At 34.4% G+C, this 18,502-nt stretch overlaps 1 non-coding gene across 1 annotated transcript; it reads left to right on the top strand.

Annotated features, from left to right (window-relative positions):
• The first annotated feature begins 212 nt into the window (after positions 1 to 212).
• LOC121217307 (small nucleolar RNA R71) lies at positions 213 to 319 on the top strand. Its single transcript, XR_005913388.1, has one exon. It is a non-coding gene; the product is annotated as a small nucleolar RNA R71 (small nucleolar RNA).
• Positions 320 to 18,502: the final 18,183 nt, after the last annotated feature.

Genomic DNA, 18,502 nt, shown 5'->3' with positions numbered 1-18,502 from the left:
GAACTGTATCTAGATTAAAAACACTAGTTGTTTTCATCGGTTTTGTTCTCATAACTTGCCATTGATATTTATTCAGTGTCATCTCCTCAATAAACTCATAAGCTATCTCGAGTGTTTTATTATTCAGTGTTCCACCAGTTGTTGCATCAATTAACTGCCTAGTCAAGAGATTCAAACCATTGTAGAAGGTTTGAACTTAAAACCACAAAGATAACCCATGATAAGGGCACCTTCTCAATAGATCCTTAAATCTCTCCCTTGCATCATATAATGCTTCCAAATCGATTTGAGAAAAAGAAGAGAGATCATTCCTCAACTTAGTTGTTTTAGACGGTGGGAAGTTGTAACATCCCATTTTTCAGTGGTGTCAAAGACTTTGATTTCAAGGCCACCAAATCCAACGAGTAAGTTTGTAAATATTTTTATTTAATATTCACGAGTTGAGTATGGTTTTAAAAAGGTTCCTGATGTGATCATTTATGTTATATAAATGATTTATTAAGTTCAAGTGGTAAGACCCTAAAGTCAAATGGTTTTAGAAAATGAGGTATCGGGACCTCATTTCTATAAACCAAGCTATAAGTATTTAAACGATTTATTTTTAAGGTTGTCATTGATGAATCTATGTGATTTTACTTATTAAATGATGAATTTGAAATGTTGGTTGATATTAAAGCATTTTGTTAAGTAATTTTGATGAATTTTTCAATTAGGGACTAAATTGCTGAAATAGTAAAAGTACAAAGATTTGATGTGAAATAGCTTTTTAAATTTATGTTTTAAATAGCTTTTTAAATTTATATTTTAAATGCTATCATGTTATATTATCATATTATGTCTCGACAGAAAAATCCAACGATGTATCGACGACAATCGAATATGAAAAGGGATAGTTTCAACTATCAACAATAAAAAGGGATGGTGACGACCATCAACTATGAAAAGGGATGGTGACGACCATCGGTTAATGAAAAGGGATGGTGATGACCATTAATTAATGAAAAGGGATGGTGACGACCATCGAATATGAAAATGGATGGTTACGACCATTGTTAGCACACTTTGTGTAAGCTTCAATAAGGATTCGATGAAATTCACTTTGATATTATGGAAAGGTATGAAGTATGTATATTCATAATTATGAAAAATATTATTTAAGTAATGTTATGTTTATGTGCCATATCTTACCATGTGATGATATTGCTAAGTTATATGTTTAATCACTAGCTTCTGGTTATGGTTAATGTTATGTTTATGTCTTATGTTTTATGCAAATGAAATGGTAAGTGTTCAATATGAATTAAGACATGTATGCATGAAACTTATTGAAATGGTGATATATAGAAAATATGATATGTTATGAAGGATGATAAATCCAATAGGATCACGCTCAAGTATAATGGTTATCCATGCTAATTTCACATGAATTATATTCAATTATGCTAACATGTGTTGTTGTTGGTGCTTAGGCTTGTGCAAGTTTATGATTGAATTATATAATGTTTAATCTTAATGAAATATATTAAAATGGTAAGTGCTCAATTGGTAACATGCTTATGTTCATGAAATGGTGGAATAAATCAATGTAAGTAATTTCTTATGAAATGGTTGATCATATAGTTGACTCTAAAAGAACTATGTTTAAATGCAATAGCTTGCAGTCATAGTTGATGTTATGCGTATGAAACGGGTGAGGAAAGGTAATGAAGTGGTAAATTCATAGTTGAAATGAAATTTGATGAAAAGGGAGTAATAAATTTGAATTATGTACTATATCTGAGAAATTTACGTATGTTATGGATGAGTATTGTAACATCCCGAATTAGGGTCTAGCCGGAATAGTGGTTTTGAGACCACAATCTGGAATAGAAATGATTATTTTATGATTATTTGATGGTTCATGATATGATTGCATGCTTGTGTAAAATTTTCAAGAATAAATTCTATGCCTAAGATGTCCAATTTGACTTTAGGGAGTAAATTGAATAAGTTACAAAACTTGTGTTCTAGAAGCTCTAAGCATGAAATTGCATTGGATTATTGATTAGAGGTCCTCAAATAGAAATTAGACCAAGTTCTAAAAATTTGGACAAAAATGGGCATGAATAGGAAAAATTTGAATGAAAGAGCATTTTTGTCATTTGGTAAATAAAAGAATAAAAAGGGAAAATGAAGTGAAAATCTTGTCCATCTTCTTCAAGCCATAGACGAATTTTACAAAGGTTCCATAGCTAGGGTTTTCAACTTTTCAAGCTTGATTGTAAGTGCTCCCAAGCCCTGTTTTTTATGTTCTTTGCATTTTTGAAGTCCTTGAAGCTTGAACTATCCATTTCTAGGGTTCAAGCATGAAATTTGACCTATGTGTAACATGGTTGTATTTTGATGTTCAATGGAAGCATATGAATGTTTGATGTGTGATAAACATTTTTTGTTAAGTGATTTTTAGTGAAAATGCCTAAAAAGGACTTGTTTGTAAAAGGTGTAAGAATAAGTAGTAGAAATGTGAAATAAAGGAAAATATGGGTCGATATGAGGCAGAATATGGATCGGCTAGGCTTGGATAACCAAGAAATTGCACGCATTTCATTTTACGAGCCTAGGGACTAAAGGTAAATAAATGAAAAGTTATGGATAAAGAGGTAATTTTACCAAAGTATATATTATGAGTCGATATGAGTAATGTGTGTATTGAGAAAGTTAATTTTGGCATTATAGATCAAGAAAAACGTGATTCGGGTCTTGATCAGGGGAAGAATAAGGTTTATGAGGATTAGGCTTGTTTCTATCATTTTTGTACCGAGGTAAGTTCATTTGCAAATAATGCAACATATACCATACTTTAAATGCTTTGATCTTGCATGTATGGTAAGTAGATACATATTTGATGTGATGTTGTATCATGTGTTTATTGCCTAAATTGTAACATGAATTATGCTTTAATTTCTCCATGAATATGTGATTGGTGCTATGAGCATTGAAATCGATGCTACGAGCAAGTTCTACAGAATTAGTATCAAAGAATCCCATTTGAACCTTAGGAATAGTTTAGGATACAAGTGACATGTCACTAGGAATTATGTATTCTGAACTCTTTGAGTTGTGTCTGAGTTCATGATATTTGTGACATTCGAACTCATTGATTTGTGTCTAAGTTTGTGATATGTATGACACATGTTTTGGCGTCCAAGTACTGGTCTTGTATATTTTATTAAATGGCGAGGTAGTCTGGCATGTGTTGCGAATACCTGACAGCTCGTATGAGCAGTCCCATGAGTAGCTCGTAAATGAGCAACATATGGTCTGAGATATGGAGTACCATTAGCTACATATGGGGCACTTGGGTGCAAGTTTTCGATGTATCCGATAGTATTCCGAGTGTTCAACGGGTAGTTCAAGAGAAGCTCAATGAATGATCTTAATCATTACATCAAGACAAGAAAGTAAGTTATTATGTGCAAGTGGCACAGGTATGTACATCGACTCATGTGAATGACAGGAAATATGATGAGCTTTTGGTAAGAACATGTATATACATATGAGAAATAAGTTCGTGAGTTTTGATAAAACGCAAGATTATGTTCGTTATATTATATGTATGATTTATGTTTGTTTAAGTTACATTTTATTTGTATGTGAACTTACTAAGCTTTATGCTTACCCCCTTTCTTTTCCATCTCTTATAGTTTCACCAAGAAAGCCCAGGGATCGGAAGACGTCGGAGGCACGATCACACTATCAATTGAACAATTGGGGTATAGCTAGCCTTATTATTTTGAGTATGGCATGTATAGGGACTTGGCCTATTTGTTATGTGTCATATTGATTAGCCAAATGCGTTGGCTCATGGTGGTGTCATGATTATTTTGTATATGGCCATGAGAGGTGGCTCATGTTGATTATTCTGGGTTGTAACCCTATTTATCGATGTATGCATGAAAATATGTTGATGCTTAAATATGGTTATGGTTATTTATGGTTGATAAGTGTGATGATTGGCATGTACGTTTGATGATTTTGATATGGTTAATAAGTATGCAATAAATGTGGTAGAAATGTGTAACTTGGAGGTAAGTTGGTAAAGATGGTAAATAAACATGAAATTGGTGTGGAATGCCATATGAAAGTATGATAATTTGAATGGGTGACATGATGACTTTGCTAAGTCATAGTTTAATCATGAAGGTGAATGTTTGAATAATCAAATATGCCATGTTGTATGCCATGAAGTGAATATGGATGTGTGAGTGTTTAAGGGTGGAAAATGGCTTGGAAAATAGCCTCGAAATTATCCGCAAGGTCAGACACACGGGTATGTGTCTAGGCTGTGTGTGACATACGGTTTGCCCCTTGGGTGTGTGATCTGGCCGTGGGTACCCTGCACCCTAATTATGTAAAACAGAATTCCCAGTAGTAAACACACGGGCAAAGACACGACCGTGTGTCTCAGCCGTGTGAAGGACATGGCTTTAGGACAAGGGCGTGTGCCCAGACCGTTTGAAGTTTGCACTTTGTTTTTGGAATTTAATTCACCACACGGCCTAAGCACACGGGCGTGTGACCTGGCCGTGTGACCTTATTTTGTTGATGACGTCATAGTTAGAGAGTTATAAGGGTCGGAGGCACGAGCGTGTCCCGTGCCACACGGGCGTGTGTGGTCACACGGCCTACCCACACGGGCGTGTGACTCTCCAAAATAAGAAAACTTTCTAAGTGTTTAAAAGGTTTTGAAAGTTCTTAGTTTAGTTCCGAATCACTTCCGATGTATGTTTCAGGTCTTGTAGACTTTTATAAGGGACAATTTGCATGTGATTTCAAAGTTTGAGATTGAGACGAAATTTTATGATTCAGTTTTATATGAATTTTTATGTTTAAGTTCGGTAACGCCTCGAACCCTATCCCGGCATCAGATACGGGTAAGGGGTGTTACATTTAGTGGTATTAGAGCTACGGTTTAGTCAATTCTCGGACTAATGTAGCATGTGTATGAGTCTAGTTATACATTCCATACATATATTATGATAGTGTGACGACTCATGACGATTTAAAAATATGTTTTCATATGGTAAATGGATCCCGATAGAGCAGTGGTGGATAATGTTGAAAGTAACGCGACTACTCCCACTGAAGGAGCAGTGCTATCTGATAGTAGACCCATGAATGTTAGTATAGGAGAAGGAGGCAGAGAAGCCTTTCTCCACATGATGGATGCCTGGTATTCGGACTTCATTCGAACGAACCTGAATGCTCAACCTCCTCCAGCCCCTCCAAATCCCCAACCCATGCCTCAAGTGCCTTAAGGTATAGGATTTATGAGATTTCATAGAACCCCAATGGATAGAATTCAAAAGCAAGGAGCCGAGGAATTTAGGGCCAATGCCGATGATGATCCCAAAAGTGCGAAATTTTGGCTAGAGAATTCTAGCCGGGTATTCGATTAACTGTCCTGCACACCTGATGAATGTTTAAAGTGTGCTATTTCATTGTTGATGGATGTGGCGTATCATTGGTGGAAAAAGCTGATTTCAGTGGTTCCGAGAGAAAAGGTCACATGGAAATTCTTTCATGAAGAGTTCCAAAAGAAATACATCAATGAGCGATTCATCGGTCAAAAGCATAAGGATTTTTTAGATTTGAAACAAGGTCGCATGTAAGTTTCTGAGTACGAAAGAGATTTTGTCAGACTCAGCAAATATGCTTGGGAGTGTGTATCCTCCGAGGCCAAAATGTGTAGAAGGTTTGAAGACGGACTTAATGAAGACATAAGAGTGTCAGTAGGTATACTTGAGCTAAAAAAATTTGTTGTGCTCGTTGATCAGGCTTGGAAAGCTGAGGAGTTGACCAAGGAAAATAGAAAAGCCGAAGCTGAGGCTAGAGATATAATGAAGAGGCCGATAAGCAAGTCACTTCCATTCCAGTCTAAGAAATCTAGAGATGTGTATTCTCGATCTCATGTGTTGGCTGGGCATTCGTATAGAAACTGAAAGAAGCAAAATTTGAGTTTTAGATCTCAGGCTACCTCTATGGCTAGTGTGGGTAATGATAGAACTCCCAAACCCGAGTGCCAACAGTGTGGTAGAAGTTATTTTGGTAAGGGTAGAGCTTGTTTTCGATGTGGTTCTCAAGACCACTATTTCAAGGACTGTCCTGATATGGCTGAGAAAGAAAAATTTCAGAGTAGAAGGCTGAGTAATACGGATACAAAGGGAAGACCTTCAAGAAATGCTGGTATTGGGGCTAGTAGTAAGAATGTAACAAGAGATACAACACTAAGATCCGAGGCTAGAGCTCCAGCTAGGGCCTATGCTATACGTGCGCGCAAGGACGCATCTTCTCCCGACGTGATTACAGGTACTTTTTCTCTTTATGACACATCTGTTACTGCCTTTATTGACCCTGGTTCTACTCATTCATATGTGTGCATGAAATTGGTATCTAGCATGAATATGCCTATTGAGTCTATGAAATTTATGATTAACGTGTCAAACCCGTTAGGCAAGCATATTTTAGTTGATAAGGTATGTAAGAAATGTTCTTTGATGATTAGAGATCATTGTTTTCCAGCTGACTTGATGTTATTATCGTTTGATGAGTTCGATGTTATATTTGGGCATGGATTGGTTAACATTTCATGATGCTATAATGAATTGTAGACAAAAAGTTATTGATTTGAAATGCGAAAATTGTGAAATTCTCCGAGTTGAATCAGATGAGTCAGATAAGCTGCCAATTGTGATTTCTTCTATTTCTGCTTGGAAATGTATGAGAAAGGGATGTGAAGTTTATTTGTCTTATGTGTTGAATACAAAAGAGTCCGAATCAAAGATTGAATCAGTGCCTGTTGTATGTGAATATCTGGATGTGTTCCCGGAAGAGCTACCTGGATTACCTCCTGTTAGGGAAGTTGAGTTTGGCATTGAGTTAGTCCTTGGTACAACACCTATCTCGATTGCTCCATATAGAATGGCCCCGACTGAATTGAAAGAACTGAAGTCACAGTTGCAAGAATTGACCGACAAGGGTTTTGTGAAACTGAGCTTTTCGCCGTGGGGTGCTCCGGTATTATTCGTGAAAAAGAAAGACAGATCCATGAGGTTATGAATAGATTACTGACAGCTCAAGGTAACAATTAAGAATAAGTATCCCTTGCCAATGATTGACGACTTGTTTGACCAATTGAAAGGAGCGACATGGTTTTCTAAAATAGACTTGAGGTCCGATTACTACTAGCTGAGGGTGAAAGACTCGGATGTGCCTAAAACTGCTTTTCAGACGAGGTATGGTCATTATGAATTTCTTGTCATGCCTTTTAGATTACAAATGCTCTTGCTGCGTTTATGGACTTGATGAATCGTATTTTCCGACCGTATTTTGGATAAATTTGTGGTTGTTTTTATTGATGACATACTGATATATTCTCGTGATAAATCTGAGCATGCTAGACACTTGAGAACTATTTTGTAAACTTTGAGAGACAAGCAGTTATATGCTAAGTTTAGTAAAAGCGAGTTTTGGCTTCGAGAAGTTGGATTCTTGGGCCATATTGTTTTGGGTGATGGTATTAGAGTAGACCCGAGTAAGATCTCGACTATTTTTGAATGGAAACCTCTGAGGATAGAAGCTTTCTAGGCTTGGTCGGTTATTACAAACGGTTTGTTAAAGGATTCTCCATGATTGCTACTCCGATGACAAGGTTGTTCTAGAAAGATGTTAAGTTCAAATGGACAGAAAAGTGCCAACAGAGTTTTGAGAAATTAAAAGCATTGTTGACTGAGGCTCTGGTCTTGGTTCAACCCAAGTTAAGTAAAGAATTTGTGATTTATAGTGATGCTTCCTTGAATGGTTTGGGATGTGTACTTATGCAAGAAGGTAAAGTAGTAGCTTACGCTTTGAAATAGTTGAAGCCTTACAAGAAGAACTATCCGACACACGACTTAGAGTTGGTCATCATGTGTTTGCTTAGAAGATTTGGCGACATTACTTATTTGGAGAAAAATGCCATGTCTATATCGATCACAAAAGTCTTAAGTACTTGATGACTCAAAAGGGTTTAAACTTGTGGCAACGAAGATGGTTGGAACTATTAAAAGATTAAGAGTATGATCGATTACCATCCGGGTAAGGTAAAAGTGGCCGCTGATGCTTTGAGTAGGAAATCGTTGTTTGCCTTGAGGGCTATGAATACACAGCTGACTTGGTCCGGTGATGGTTCGATTCTAGCCGAGTTAAGAGCTAGACCAACTTTTCTTCAATAGATTTGTGATGCTCAGAGAGTTGATAAAGAGTTGCAAGCTAAGAGAATTTAATGTGAGTCCAGCAGTGAACTAGATTTTTTGGGTGACTCCGATAGTTGTTTGAGGTTTCGTGGTAGGATTTGTGTTTCGAAAAACACTAAGTTCATTTGGAATATTTTGCATGAGGCACACAATGGTTGTTTGTCAGTTCACCCGGGCATTACAAAGATGTATAATGACTTGAAGAAAATGTATTGGTGGAATGATATGAAAAGGGATATCTCAAAGTTTGTATTGAAATGCTTAGTTTGTCAGCAAGTAAAGGCTGAACACCAAGTACGTTCAGGATTACTTCAGCCCATCATGGTTCCCGAGTGGAAATGAGACCGAATTACTATGGATTTTGTAACGGGGTTGCCTTTAACTCCAAGAAAGAAAGACACCATATGGGTTATTGTCGATAGACTGACTAAATCGGCTTATTTTATTCTAGTACGTACCATTTTCTCACTCGATAAGTAAGCAGAATTGTACAATGGTGAAATTGTTAGACTCTATGGAGTACCTATATCGATCGCATCAGATAGAGATCCGAGGTTCACATTACAATTTTGGAAAAAGTTACAAGAAGCTTTGGGTACAAAGCTGAATTTTAACACTGCTTTTCATCCACAGATTGATTGTCAGTCTGAGTGAGTAATTCAGATATTGGAAGACATGCTCCGATGCTGTGTATTAGAATTTCAAGGTAGTTAGGAAAAGTATTTACCGTTGGTGGAGTTTGCCTACAAAAATGGTTATCAGTCGAGTTTAAAAATGGCACCTTATGAGGCACTGTACGGACGTAAGTGCCTGTATTGGACCAAGCTAAAAGAAAGTCAGATCCACAGAGTTGATCTAGTCAAAGAAACCAAAGAGAAAGTGAAGGTGATTCATGATTGTTTGAAAGCCGCTTTAGATAGACAGAAATCTTACGTGGATCTGAAACGGAAATAAATTGAGTATCAAGTCAGTGATAAGGTATTTTTGAAAGTGTCACCATGGAAAAAGGTTTTGAGATTTGGCAAGAAAGGCAAGTTGAATCCTCGTTTTATAGGGTCGTATGAGGTCACCGAGAGAATAGGGTCGGTTGCCTATCGGCTGGCCTTACCATAAGGGTTGGAAAAGATTCATGATGTGTTTCATGTGTCTATGTTGTGCCTATACCAATCTAATCCTTCACACATGATTTTACCAACAAAAGTCGAGATTCAACCGGATATGACTTATGGTGAGGAATCGGTTAAGATTTTGGCTCGAGAAGTCAAACAATTGAGAAACAAAAACATTGCCTTGGTGAAAGTACTATGGCAAAGACATGGGGTTGAAGAGGCTACATAGGAGCCCGAGGAGGGCATAAAGAAGCAATACCCAAACCTTTTTATCGGTAAGATTTTCGGGGACGAAAATCCCTAAAGGGGGGAGAGTTGTAACATCTCGAATTAGGGTCTAGTGAGAAAAGTAATTTTGAGACCACAAATTTAGAATAAAAATGATTATTTTATGATTATTCAATTGTTCATTATATGATTGCATGCTTGTGTAAAATTTTCATGAATAAATTCTATGCCTAAGATGTCCAATTTGACTTTAGGGACTAAATTGAATAAGTTGAAAAACTTGTGCTCTAGAAGCTTTAAGCATGAAATTGCATTAGATTACTAATTAGAGGTCCTTAAATAGCAATTAGACCAAGTTCTAAAAATTTGGACAAAAATGGGCATGAATAGAAAAAATTTGAAAGAAAGTTAAGGGAATTTTTGTCATTTGGTAAATAAAAGAATAAAAAGGGAAAATGAAGTGAAAATCTTGTCCATCTTCTTCAAGCCATAGCCGAATTTCACAAAGGTTCTATAGCTAGGGTTTTCAACTTTTCAAGCTTGATTGTAAGTGCTCCCTAGCCACATTTTTTATGTTCTTTGCATTTGAAGTCCTTGAAGCATGATCTATCCAATTCTACCATTATTTTGAGCTAGGGTTCATGCATGAAATTTGACCCATGTGTAACATGGTTGTATTTTGATGTTCAATGGAAGAATATAAATGTTTGACGTGTGATAAACATCTTTTGCTAAGTGATTTTTAGTGAAAACACCTAAAAATGTCTTGTTTGTAAAAGGTGTAAGAATGAGTAGTATAAATGTGAAATAAAGAAAAATATGGACTGATATAAGGTAGAATATGGATCGGCTAGGCTTGGATAACTAAGAAATTGTATGCATTTCATTTTATGAGCCTAGAGACTAAAGTGTAAATAAGTGAAAAGTTAGGAGTAAAAAGGTAATTTTACCAAAGTATATATTATGAGTCGATATGAGTAATGTGTGTATTGAGAAAGTTAAATTTGGCACTATAATCAAGAAAAACATGATTCGGGTCTTGATCGGAGGAAGAACAAGGTTTACGAGGATTAGGCTCGTTTCTATCATTTTTGTACCGAGGTAAGTTCATTTGCAAATAATGCAACATATACCATACTTTAAATGTTTTAATATTGCATGTATGGTAAGTGCATACATATTTGATGTGATGTTGTATCATGTGTTTATTGCCTAAATTGTATCATGAATTATGCTTTAATTTCTCCATGAATATGTGATTGGTGCTATGAGCATTGAAATTGACGTTACGAGCAAGTTCTACAGAAAAATGGTATCGAAGAATCCCGTTTGAACCTTAGGAATAGTTTAGGATACAAGTGACATGTCACTAGGAATTATGTATTCTGAACTCATTAAATTGTGTCTGAGTTCATGATATTTGTGACATCCGAACTCATTGAGTCGTGTCTGAGTTCGTGATATGTATGACACATGTTTTGGCATCTGGGTACTGGTCTCGTATATGTTATTAAATGGCAAGGTAGTCCGGCATGTGTTGCGGATACCTGATGGCCCGTATGAGCTGTCCTATAAGTAGCTCGTAAATGAGCGACATGTGGTCTGAGATATGGAGTAGCATTGGCTACATATGGGGCACTTAGGTGCAAGTTTCCAATGTATCCGATAGTATTCCAAGTGTTCAAAGGGTAGTTCAAGAGAAGCTCAATGAGCGATCTTAAACATTGCATCAAGACAAGAAAGTAAGTTATTATGTGCAAGTGGCACAGGTATGTACATCGAACTCATGTGAATGATAGGAAATATGATGAGCTTGTGGTAAGAACATGTATATATACATATGAGAAATAAGTTCATGAGTTTTGATAAAATGCAAGATTATGTTCGTTATGTTATATGTATGATTTATGTTTGTTTAAGTTGCATTTTATTTGTATGTGAACTTACTAAGCTTTATGCTTACCCCCTTTCTTTTCCATCTCTTATAGTTTCGCCAAGATAGCTCAGGGATCAGAAGACGTCGGAGGCACGATCACACTATCAATTGAACAATTGGGGTATAGCTAGCCTTATTATTTTGAGTATGGCATATATAAGGACTTGGCCTTTTTGTTATGTGTCATATTGATTAGCCAAATGTGTTGGCTCATGATGGAGTCATGATTATTTTGTATATGGCCATGAGTGGTGGCTCATATTGATTATTCTGGATTGTAACCCTATTTATCGATACATGCATGCAAATATGTTGATGCTTAAATATGGTTATGGTTGTTTATGGTTGATGAGTGTGATGATTGGCATGTACGTTTGATGATTGTGATATGGTTAATAAGTATGCAATGAATGTGGTAGAAATGTGTAACTTGGAGGTAAGTTGGTAAAGATGGTAAATAAACATGAAATTGGTGTGGAATGCCATATTAAAGTATGATAATTTGAATGGGTGACATGATGACTTTGCTAAGTCATAGTTTATTCATGAAGGTGAATGTTTGAATAATCAAATGTGTCATGTTGCATGCCATGAAGTGAATATAAATGTGTGAGTGTTTAAGGGTGGAAAATGGCTTGGAAAATAGCCTAGAAATTGTCCACATGGTTTGCCCCTTGGGCGTGTGATCCGGTCGTGTGTCTCCTGCACCCTAATTGTGCAAAACAAAATGCCCAGTAGTAAACACACGGGCAAAGACACGGCCGTGTGTCTCAACCGTATGAAGGACATGGCTTTAGGACATAGGCGTGTGCCCAAACCGTGTGAAGTCTGCACTTCATTTTTGGAATTTAATTCGCCACATGGCCTAAGCATATGGGCGTGTGAGTTGGCCGTATGACCTTATTTTGTTGATGACATCATAGTCAGAGAGTTACACGGGCTGAAGACACAACCGTGTCCCGTGCCACACAGGTGTGTGTGATCACATGGCCTACCCACACGAGCATGTGACTCTTCAAAACAAGAAAATTTTCTAAGTGTTTAAAAGGTTTCGAAAGTTCTCAGTTTAGTCCCGAATCGCTTCCAATGTATGTTTCGGATCTTGTAGACCCTTATTAGGGACAATTTGCATGTGATTTAAAAGTTTGAGATTGGGATGAAATTTTATGATTCTGTTTTATATGAATATTTATGTTTAAGTTCGGTAATGCCTCGAACCCTGTCCCGACGTCGGATACGGGTAAGGGGTGTTACAAATATACTTATATCAAGGATAAATGCACTAAGTCTGGAATTGATAGTGTTGTTTAGGCTTATGATAATCTTTGGGAACGAAATGAAAAGAAAGTGAATTGAAAAGTGTATAATCTTATAGAAAGGTTGATGATTATCTATTAAGTCCCATAAAATCTTATCATATTATGAATGATAAATAAATGTGACATTAATGAACTTATTCATTTGTGAGTTGATGATCATATCAATTTATGAATCTTATGGCATTGGCGTAGATTTATGTTTATTTTCTAAAGGTTATTATTGAAATGGAATATTATGCTTAAAGTTTATACTACTAAGCATCCATTGCTTACGTTGTTATTTTCCTTTACTTTATAGATTATCGGAAGCTCAATCGAGTTGAAAGTTGGAGATCCATTACACTATCCATTGAATTTATCAATAGATTTTGATGTTTTTAAGTCATGGTTATAATGGCATGCATAGTGTTTTGTGCTTGATGATATGGCCATTATGTTTGGCTTGTAAATATGGTTTACGATTGATAACATTTTGGCATTTTGGGCTTGATGGCTAATGTTGAAATGGTTTTGTGATGGTATGTTTTCAATGGCCAAATTGGTATGCTTGTGCGTGATATTGGTATGAAATGTTGCTTTGAATTTATGAAACTTATGTTATTTTGATGCATTGATGATTAGTGTGCTTTTGGCACTTTGATGCTTAATGGTTGGTGTTTATATTATCAAATTGATGCATGGTTTTATGGTCAAAGTGGTATGTGTTGGCATGTTAGCAAAGTAATCATTTAAGGCATGTTTTGGTACGTATATATATTGGATGTTGGAAACATTTGGTAATGGCTAGTTTTGTGTCATTTATATAGTTTTTATACATGAGATAAGTGGTCCAAATGGTAAAGTTAATTAGCTATGGCATGAACCTAATATGGTAAGGTTGGTATGTGCCAATTGTGGTATGTTTTGGTATGGAAACAAGTCAATTGATAAATGGTTAATTATGCACAAGTTTTGGTATGTTCAATTTATGTGTTTGAGGTGCCTTCATGGCATATGGGTTGTATGAACAAATACCATAATAATCTAGTTTTATTATGCATGTTTTAAGTAAATTTTGAATGCTTGAATATAGGTGTAAATGGCTTGTATGTGTAAGCTTGTTTTGGGTGAAAGAATTGGAATGAAAATGGCCTATTTCTTGTCCACACAACCTAAGACATCGGTGTGTGTCTCAGCCGTGTGTGACATACAGCCACGCGACACGACCATGTGCCCCCTGTAGTTTTTAAAAGGTTACATTTCGAGAATTACATTGCATGGCACATGGGCGTGTGGCTTGGCCGTGTGAACCAAGTCAGAAAGTTACATGAGCACAAACACAGGCAGGGACACGGCCGTGTGTCCCTACTTTGAGTATCCACACAGCCTGAGACACGGGCGTGTGTCTCAACCGTGTTAGTCACATGATCGTGTGACCCCTACAGTGTGAATTTTTCCATCTTTTTTCATGAAGTTTTGAATGTTTTCGATTTAGTCCCGAATCGTTTCTAAAGTGTTTCTAAGGCCTTGAGGGCTCGAATTAGGGACGTTATGCATATGTTTGATTAGATTTTGAAATAATTACGAAAAGTTGAGAAGGAATGATTTGAGTTATGTTTTTACGGTAATGTTCCATAACCCTATTCTGGCGACAGATGCGAGTTAAGATTGTTACAAAATTACTTCAGCAGAAACTTCACGGTCATCTAATCACAAGTCGTGATAGAACCTCGTGGCAATGAATTCAACCATTATTTTTCCTTGTTCCTCAATGAGAATAGGAACAACCGTAAGCATATGACATTATCATTAATGCCATTAATCTTGAAGGTGTCTCCAAAATCTAGGAAGTTAGCCAAATGAGTATTCAGATCTTCATTTTGCAAACCATCAAACTGAACATACTGTTGTACCATCTGAATTGTGTTCGGCTTCAGCTCAAAATTGTTTGCATTAATGGTAGGTCTCGCAATACTCGATTCAGTCTCAATCAGAGTAGGCTTAGCATAATCATACATAGTCCGAGGGGCAGGACGTGTAGGAGGTAGCTAATTATTTTTATTATCACCCATCTTCATAATAATATCCTTTTTCCTCTTGATTGTCTACTAAATTCTATTGACTTTGACCTCTCTATGATTTCTATAAGCAGTCTTTTCAATCTCACTATAGAAAAGTAATAGATCCGATGGGTTTCCTCTGGTCATAAACCAAAAGAACCTACCAAAAGTAAACAAATAAATATATTATATCAAAAACAAATATTAAAATAAAAAATGGCTAAATTAATAGAAATAAAGTTTTACTAATATTTTAGTCCCCGGCAACGATGCTAAAAACAGATGTCCATGAAACCAACTAAAAACTTGACAAAGGCAAGTGCACCTATCAATTAATAGTATAGCTACAATGAGTACATATATCATTCCTACAAAGACTAAAAGTACTAGTAATTACCGTCTTTCTATTATTTAACCAACAAATTAGAGTGAATGATTAAAACTAAAATTAACTAAATTAATTAACTAATAGCACAACAAAGAACAAATCAGGAAAATAATCGATTAACAACCACGGAGTGAAATAATACCCAGGAAAGAATCCACCTAAACTGTATTTGTCATTATCAATCTGAATTAAACAATTTATTCACTTAATATCTTGATCCATAGAAATCCCTAAATTATGCTAATATATCTCTTCAAGACTAAGAGCAACTGACTCTAGGTTGATTAATTAAAATTTCTTTCTAATTAAAACCCCTATTATCGCATTAACTCGATCTATGAATTCCCCATTAGATTTGATTCTAATTCGGTAGATTTATGTCGTCCTATTTCTAGAATTGCATGCAACTCCACTCAATTACGTTAGATCTACTCTTAAATAGGGTTTGTTACTCCTTTGAATTTAGGATATTAAACATGAATTAATAATTCGAAAATATTAAATCAAGAATTAAACACACATAACTGAGAACAAGATCCAAGTATTTATTTTGTAAAACAGAAATTAAAATACAAAATTCATCATAGGGTTCATCTCCCCTAGATATTTAGAAAATTAGTTCATAATCGTAAATAAAAGCATATCAAAGACAGTGTAACCACAAGAAATAAAGAAACTCATAATAAACTTCAAAGAAATCAAAATGAGATCTTTAATCTTGGTAGAAATCTACTATAGAGTCAGCTTCAATGGTATTTTTCGAGTTGTTTTCTTCAATATTCTTTGATGGCTCCCTTCTCCACTTCTTATATTTGGTATTTATAGGTCTTAAAATGCCTGAAAAACCTAAAAATTGCGTTTTTTTTTTGCGTATTTGGAGTGCGAATCGCGAAATCCACAAGGTCTAACACATGGCCGTGTAGCAGCCGTATGGCTCACACGTCTATCTTGATCTTGTAATCTACTCCAATTGTCTGATTTTCGCTCTGTTTTCGCTCGTTTTGCTTCCAAATGCTCTCCTAAGTATAGAAACATGAATTTAAAGGATTATGAGCATAAAATTCACCATTTTGCATTGATTAATCATCTAAAAACACATTAAGAACTGGATTAAAATATGTTACTTTTGACACTTATCGTTTATCTATTATAATATTTAATATAATAATTGGTACACATTATAATAGTTTTTAATTGTATTATTAAATATAATATAATAGATTAACTATTATTAATGATAATAAATTAAGTATAACTATAGTAATATATTATACACATTAAATAAATATTGAAGCGCTGGCTGAAAGTATATATCGGTTGCCTCCACTTCAAGTTGTTCACTGGTCCCTTCAGTCGACATCTCTTGTCAAGACAAATGTTGGTGCCAGCTTTTCCCTTGCACAGAGAAAGGGATATTCAAGAGTAATCATTAGGGACGAACATGAACAAACTATGTGGGCTTGTAGTTGTCTTACCTTCCAATTGCCTATAGCTTTTGCAGCAAAAGCTCTAGCAGTGGTCCATGAGTTAAGGTTCGCTCTTGATATGAGTTTCCTGTCAATCATCCTGGAAAGTCATTCTAGGTCGGTCATCTAAAAGTTAACCACAAGTTCAAAAGATTTATCAGAAATTAGTGCACTTATTTGAGAGACAAATGAGCTTTCAAAGCTATTTGTGGACTATCGACGGGAAGCTTTGATTTGGGGAATTTATTGATCTCTTTGTTTCCCCAACTTCTCCCCTCAAGTGTTTTGTTCACATCTATTTGCTACTTTACTTGATGACTTGGCATTGGTTAGGGTCTCTCCATGAGAGAGGCCTCTTTAGACTGTATCTTTTTATTTTCTTCTATTAAATAAGGTAACTGAATTTTCTCTAAAAAAATAACTATTATAATAATTGGTACTCATGCACGGTTAAATATAATATCTACACATTAAATAATCAATATTTTAATATATTAAATATGATTGTACCCCATTGTTTTAGTAAGCATGATAATATATTTTAATAAAATATTTTTAATAAAAAAACAATATTATGTTTTAAAAATTTTAATTATTTTAATTAAAAATATTGTAATATATTATAAATAATAGAAATTAAATGTAAAAAATTGAAACGCGTCACTTGACGCAAGTATAGATTATGTACCTTGTTATAATGTTAAAAGAATATTAAATAAATTATTAAAAAAAGAATATTAAATAAATATAATATAAATTATTTAAATTAATATAAGAAAAAACTATGGTAATTGAACGATGATTTTCGCAACAGAATATAATTTATAATTTATTTAAATTATGGTAAAGAATATTTAATGTTCAGTTTTATAATTTAATAAAATAAATAATTGAATTTTTTAGTAAAAGTTAATACAGTTTATTTAAATTAATATACACAAAACACATGAAATTATTTATCATATAATTTAATATAATTTAATTTTTATTATATACAAAAAAAATAACCTATGAGAATTGAAAGTTCAATTTTTATATCAAATTGTTAAAAGTAAATATAATATAATCTATTTAAATTAATATGTTCATTAAATACCAAAAAATATAATAATTAATGGATAATTAATTTTATTATATATTTTTTTTATTTTTAATGCATTAAATCATAATATAATTGAATGTTCATAGTTTTAGTGTGAAGATCAACATATTATTATTAGGTTTTTAATTATATTATTATTTTTTTAGTTCTAAATTATGATTTAAATGAACATACACGAAGGCCATAAATATTAATTAGGTTTTATCATGTAAACATAATGTTTTTTTAAATATGATGAAAAATAATATGATTTATTAAAAAAATTAATGGATAATTAAAAACAAAAAATAAATAAATAAAACATAATTGCGTCATTTTTCGCAATTTTAGTGTGTATTTTACTGCATTATATATATGACAACAGTTAATATTCAATGTACTTGTGCTATAATTTGCTTCCAAAAATAAAAAAGGATGCCACATGTTTTATTATTTTAATATATTTTATTGATGCCACATGTTTTATTATTTTAATATATTTTATTTCTTTCTCCTACAGAGTATATTTCAGCTTTTGAAGTCTAATATGTTTTTAAAAGAAATTAGTTGAGTCTAAATATTCAGTGATGAATAAATCAATACAGGAGTGAAATTAATAATAGGTACAAATGGTTTGATATCAAATATTGTGATATTGTGTTT

Source organism: Gossypium hirsutum, chromosome A02 (assembly GCF_007990345.1).
Source record: "Gossypium hirsutum isolate 1008001.06 chromosome A02, Gossypium_hirsutum_v2.1, whole genome shotgun sequence".
Lineage (NCBI taxonomy): Eukaryota > Viridiplantae > Streptophyta > Magnoliopsida > Malvales > Malvaceae > Gossypium > Gossypium hirsutum.
The sequence above is the reverse complement of the archived record's forward strand: the minus strand, read 5'-3'. Positions and strand labels throughout refer to the sequence as shown.